The 6098-nt window shown below is 43.4% G+C and overlaps 1 pseudogene; it reads right to left on the reverse strand.

The window, feature by feature from the left end:
• Nucleotides 1–2734: 2734 nt before the first annotated feature.
• Nucleotides 2735–5477, reverse strand: LOC125290731 (annotated as a pseudogene).
• Between the last annotated feature and the right edge of the window lie 621 nt (nt 5478–6098).

Genomic DNA, 6098 nt, shown 5'->3' on the forward strand with positions numbered 1-6098 from the left:
AGTTCAAGCCAGGCTATTTCTGTTAAGCGTTAAGCGCCGTTAAGCGCCGCCTTCATTAGTGAGGTTGATGGAATACCGCCCTGGTGTCTATCAGGTAAAAGGCTGAAATTTGTTTTCATCTGGGGCACACAGTTTTGTAGTGGTGGAAGTACAAAATATCAGGATATAAACAATTTGTATGTGTTTATTATATATACTGTATAAACATGTTCTGTTTATATTTTATATCAAAGGTACTTAGTGTGATAGTACATTCTGGATGGTCCTTGTGTCATATTTAGGATGTATAAAATGGCAAGGAAAAACACCACCACAAGATAGGTAGGCTATTAAGAATCTATTACATTTTTAAAAGAACTGTTCTTGTTTGAAGTAGACTAATAACAACATTAAGATGGTACAATGGGATGATTCTGAAATATTTTTGCTGTTCTAGGCTACTGGTTATCGAAATAAACAAACCAATGAGTGCCTCATATCTAAACAGAAAAAAACATAGTGCCTCATATCTAAACAGAAAAATATGCTTTATGTAAGGGATAATGTATTGTCCGCCGGTAATTATCAGAAAATAAGTCCCGACAGGGAGAACGCCAACGCGCAACGGAGGTGTCCTGTTATATGGAATTAATGGACGAGGGCGAGGGGCAAAGAACTCCCCGACGCGCAGCAGAGTTGCCTCCACCCGTCCCTTACATGATCACCGGCAAAGTATATAATCACCGGTTTACGTCGGACGGTTCACGCCTCCGCGTCGTCCATTTATTTCTGATAATGGACACCTCGTCGGGCATTATCCCTTACATAACAGGACACACCTCGAAGGCCGTTATCCCGCTTATCACTCGGTTGCCACTGTAAAGCAAAGGAAACACGCGGTTCCGTTTAAAAAGAAGCTCACTAGTTATAGTGGATGGATAGCCTGGCTAGCGCCACCACTTCTCAATGAGACGTGGTCTGGGAACCAAACATTAATTTTCTCGTATTTGAAAAAAATGCCCAGATCCGTTTATTGGGTGCCACGGATGTCTATCAAATGCGCCTGTGCATAGCTCATCATCGCCTTGCTTTCCCCTTGTTCTGTGATTGGTCCCCTATCTCAGGCGAAAATTTGCTCCATGGTCTCCAGGCTGCCTTAGCAGCGTGAATCAAATCGCGCGCAAGGCAGCATGGGAACACCCAGGCTAGTGGATGGAATCCACTATCTTGAAATCTCCTGGCTTCTTCTTCTTATAACCTTTTCTTTTTACCTTTTCAAGAATGAATGCTTAATTTAACCGCTTTTAACGCATACAGACATGTTGAAATAACCGTTGTGTAGGTCTGGAGTTGGACAAGAGATGTATCTTTTCAGATTTTCTTAAAAGTTTATACTTTTTGAGAAATAGGGGATTAAATATGTCAAAAAGCTAAGACTTGTATGGCTGTGATGTCATAATGGCCTAAAGCCTGCTGCGCTCATTAAGCTCCCAGAGAAGTTCCCGGGCTAATTAGAACACTGGCACAGGTGTCACCTGTGAAACTGTCTCAGCTTCTAATGCATACAATCTGGTGCTCCCTAAATCTACACATTCTGTGTAAGTGTTTCCTGTGTGTCAAAATAAAAGTCACAGCCATATCTCATGCTTTGCGCATTATATCTCCAGAACGGTTTGACGCATATGCTTCAAATTTGGTACAAGTGTTTGTATGGACTCAAAGATGAAGTGAGTTGATGTTGGAGGTCACAGGTCAAAGGTCAAGTCAATGAACACTCTGAGTGTGATATCTCAAGAATGCCTTGACATACATGCCTGAAATTTGGTATGAGTATTTGTATGGATTCAAAGATGAAGTAAATTGATGTTGGAGGTCAAAGGTCAAATGTCAAGGTCAAAAACACCTGGAGTATTATATTTCAAGAACACCTTGACACAGAAGGTCTTTTGGTACGAGGGTTTGTATGAACTCAAAGATTAAGTGATTTAATGTTTTTTTTCCCCCAGGAATTTCCCCACCAACATTAAGCCAGCAGCTTTCCCTCCACTATAGTAATTCCTCTGGCATTACATTCTAGTTCAGCTTGTTGTACAACTTTCGTTGGCCCTATAACAGCGATAGCATGGACAGTTAGCTTGTTTACAGTTGTTTATAGGCCCGAACGTTGGGAAGGCCCATTCATGTGAATGGAACTTTTTGCAGCACTCTGAAGAGCCGTGTAATAAATATAAAACATCTATACACTCTAATTCTTAATTCTGACATCTGTCAGAGAGAGTGTGTGAATCAATGCGACTGTCTGTGTGGTACTAGTATGAGTATGAAATACAGAAAAAACTGAAAAAACTCAAATTCATATGTTGATAATAGTTGATAAATGTGAAGCCATTTTATCATAGTGAGTCCAATAAGGTTAATATTGCTTACATTTTAAGTGAAAGTTATCATTGTTATCATAACATTGTGCTATAAAATAGAAGTTAAGGTATTTTGCCTGGTATGACCGATTGTCATTTTGTGGGCAATACCAAGGCAGAATACAGTACAAACAATACAACTTCCAAAAAAGGTCAAATTTGAGTTTTTTTTTTTTTTTTTTTTGTAGATAGATTAATACAGGTATACACTACAAAATGTGAAAATTACAATATTATACCTATAACTCAATTGTCAGGACATTAAAATAACTGTAAAGTCATTTTTTTCAGTTTCACACTCTGGTGAGCTAAGGTCTTTTGCCTTAGTAGGGCAGACTCTAGGTGATCTTTCGGTCTAATGCCTGGTCCCATCGTGTCCAAGCTCCCTGTTGCCGCATACCTACTGACATGCAGGAGCGGCCCTCCTCCACCCCAGCACAGACCACATCTAGGACTAGCTGGCGCCTTTCTTTCCCTTGGGACTAGCTGTAGAGTGGCCTCGGAAAGCTTCCAAATCCTGCTCGCCCTGATGCCACCATTCCCACCAGCTCACCATGTCGCAGTTCAGCCAGCTGGACTGCCTCACATGCCTTCCACTTTCTTCCAGTTTGGACCTCGATGCCAGCTGAGGAGACCCTGGTGTCGCTGGAGTCCCTGCACAGCAGCACCTCCCTGGCCCGGGTGACCATAAACTCCTCCGTCAGACTGCTGAAAGGAAGTTGCAGCTTGTTCTTGCAGCCATAGAGTGCTATGCTGCTGCGGCTTCGAGGCAGACCCAACCACCTACGCAGGTGTTGACTTATCCTCCTCTCAAACCACTCAACAGTAGTCAGCGAATCTCATAAACCAGCAGAGGCCAGAGGAGTTGTGGCAAGATGTCATGCTGGTAAATCCAGGCTTTGAACTGGCCTGGCAGCCCAGACTTGTCCACCGCTGTAAGCAAGGTTCCCAGCTCACTGCTGGTTGCTTGCAGAGCTGCGGTGTCCTTCAGGGTGCTGTCAAACATCTTGCCCAGGCTCTTGACTGGCTTCTCTGCAACTGACCCACAGAAAAGCAAAACTTGTCAGTCACCTTCCCCTCCCTTACAACCAGTGCCCTAGATTTAGCAGGCTTGAATTCCATCCTTACCCAGCTGATGAGTTGCTCAAGGCCTGGTACCGATGTTTTGGTCATCGTGAGGTCATCCATGAATACCCTTATAGGGAGCTGACTTTGTGAGGGGTCCTCTGCACTCCATCTCTGTTGACTTCACTAGCATATTCATGGCTAAGGAAAACAGGATCACTGACACTGTGCAACCAGTGATTATGCCCTTTTCCAGACAATGCCATGCAGATGTTAATGCTCCATTGGTGACTCTGACTGAAACAGCTGTAAAAGTCCAGGATGAGGTCCCTGATCTTAGCTGGAACATGATGCAGGTTGAGTGCAGTCTCCACAAGCTTGTGCGGGATCCAGCCGTAGGCATTTGCTAGATCCAGCCACATAACTGCAAGGTCTCCTTTGACCTCTCTTGCTTCTCTGATCAGCTGGGTGATCACGCCTGCATGCTCTATGCATTCTGGCACCCTTGGGACTTTTCAGGAGAGGAACTAGGACACAATGCTGAAAAAACCTTGCCCTCCATGCTTAGGAGTGAGATGACCCTGAACTGCTCGATTGTGCATGAGTTCTCCTCCTAGGGGATCCAGATGCCCTCAGCATATCTCCACTCCTGGGCCACCCTTCTTCGTCTCCAGTAGATTAATTGACTCAGTTAATGTTTGTAAAAGAGTGGGGGTTAGACGTAAGGAAGAGGTTATTATTTCTAGAATGAGGGTTGGTCACACGTTTCTGAACAGCATTTTATTTATTTTAGGAAAACACCAGAGTGGCTTGTGTTCATGTCAGGAACCTGTGACAGTGCAACATGTTTTGATTTCTTGTAGCAATTATGCCCGCCAAAGATATCTCAGAGATAACTCAGAGAATTGTGAGAAATTGGCTTGGAAGAAGTATCTCTGAAAAGTATTTTAGAAGTAGGGTTAAGCGGGAGGGGAAAAGCTTTGGGACTCCATCGAACCACAGTGAGTCATTATCCACAAACGGCGAAAACATAGAATAGTTGTGAACCTTCCCAGGAGTGGCCGGCCGACCAAAATTACCCCGAGAGCTAAGGTCAGTGTTTATGACTCTCAACATAAGAAAGAGACTGGCAAAAATGACCTGCATGGCAGAGTTCCAAGACAAAAACCACTGCTGAGCAAAAAGAGCATTAAGGCTTGTCTCATTTATGCCAGAAATCTTGATGATCCCCAAGACTTTTGGGGAAACACTCTGTGGACTGACGAGACAAACGTTTTTGGAAGGTATGTGTCCCATTACATCTGGCATGAAAGTAACACCGCATTTCATCATTATACCAACAGTAAAATATGGTGGTGGTAGTGTGATGGTCTGGGGCTGTTTTGATGCTTCAGGACCTGGAAGACTTGCTGTAATAAATGGAACCATGAATTCTGCTGTTTACCAAACAATCCTGAAGGAGAATGTTCGGCCATCTATTTGTGACCTCAAGCTGAAGCTAACTTGGATTCGGCAGCAGGAAAATGATCCAAAACACACTAGCAAGTACACCTCTGAATGGCTGATGAAAAACAAAATGAAGACTTTGAAGTGGCCTAGTCAAAGTCCTGATGGACCTGAATCCTATTGAGATGCTGTTAAAAAGAAACTTAAAAAAAAAAACTTAAAAAGGCAGTTCATGCTCAAACCCTCCAATGTGGCTGACTTACAACAATTCTGCAAAGTGGGCCCAAAATTCCTCCACAGCTCTCTAAAAGACTCATTTCAAGTTATCGCAAATGCTTCATTGCAGTTGTTGCTGCTAAGGGTGGCCCAACCAGTTATTAGGTTTAGGGGGCAATAACTTTTTCATACAGGGCCATGTAGGTTTGGAGTTTGATTTCCCTTAAAGGAACACGCCACCCAATGTCAGTAGTAATATATGTTCTTACCTTAACTTTCACGAGTTGAGTCATACCTCTCCGTTGGTATGCGTGCACTCAAACGCCTGGTGCGCGGGCTGGACTGTGTTAGCATGTTGCTATGCTAGCTGGCTTTGCCGTAGCCAGCCGTGAGAAGTAATCAAAAACATCCACGTTTTCCCGACTTAAATACAGTTGCACGAAAGTAGTTGGTAGAATGTTCACGGCCACGCAACATGAAACGTGGCAATTTTCCGCTTAATAAACAGGAGAACTACAATGTGTGGCGCAATAGCACTTGGGAGTACTTCGACCTAACGTAGTAGTATTGTTAACACCTAATTGTAGATCCTATCCACCACAGAGTTTAGAATCCATGCTGGATCGACCCCTCAGCAGGGCTGCCAACTTTTCAAAAAACCTTGGAGTGAGATTTGGTGGGGCCAACCAAAATTTTGCTGCGGAAATTTTTGTTTGGCTCATTCAGCATTATACCGTACAGTAAAAAGGTGTAATGGGACCAGGGTCCCAGAGTTAAATTAACATTGGTATCAAAGGGATCTAGCCTAATGCTAGGACCATGGGCAATGGAGGCATTCTGAAAGTGGGTGGGACATTTCAGTGGGGGGTATGGGGGTCCTCCCCCAGAATTTTTTTTTGGACTAGATTCAGATGCAATTTCCTGAATTCTGGTACATTTTACCAGGTTATTTAGATACTTCTATATAACAAAATA

This window comes from Alosa alosa, unplaced genomic scaffold (assembly GCF_017589495.1).
Source record: "Alosa alosa isolate M-15738 ecotype Scorff River unplaced genomic scaffold, AALO_Geno_1.1 AALO_1.0_unplaced_848, whole genome shotgun sequence".
NCBI classification, from domain to species: domain Eukaryota; kingdom Metazoa; phylum Chordata; class Actinopteri; order Clupeiformes; family Clupeidae; genus Alosa; species Alosa alosa.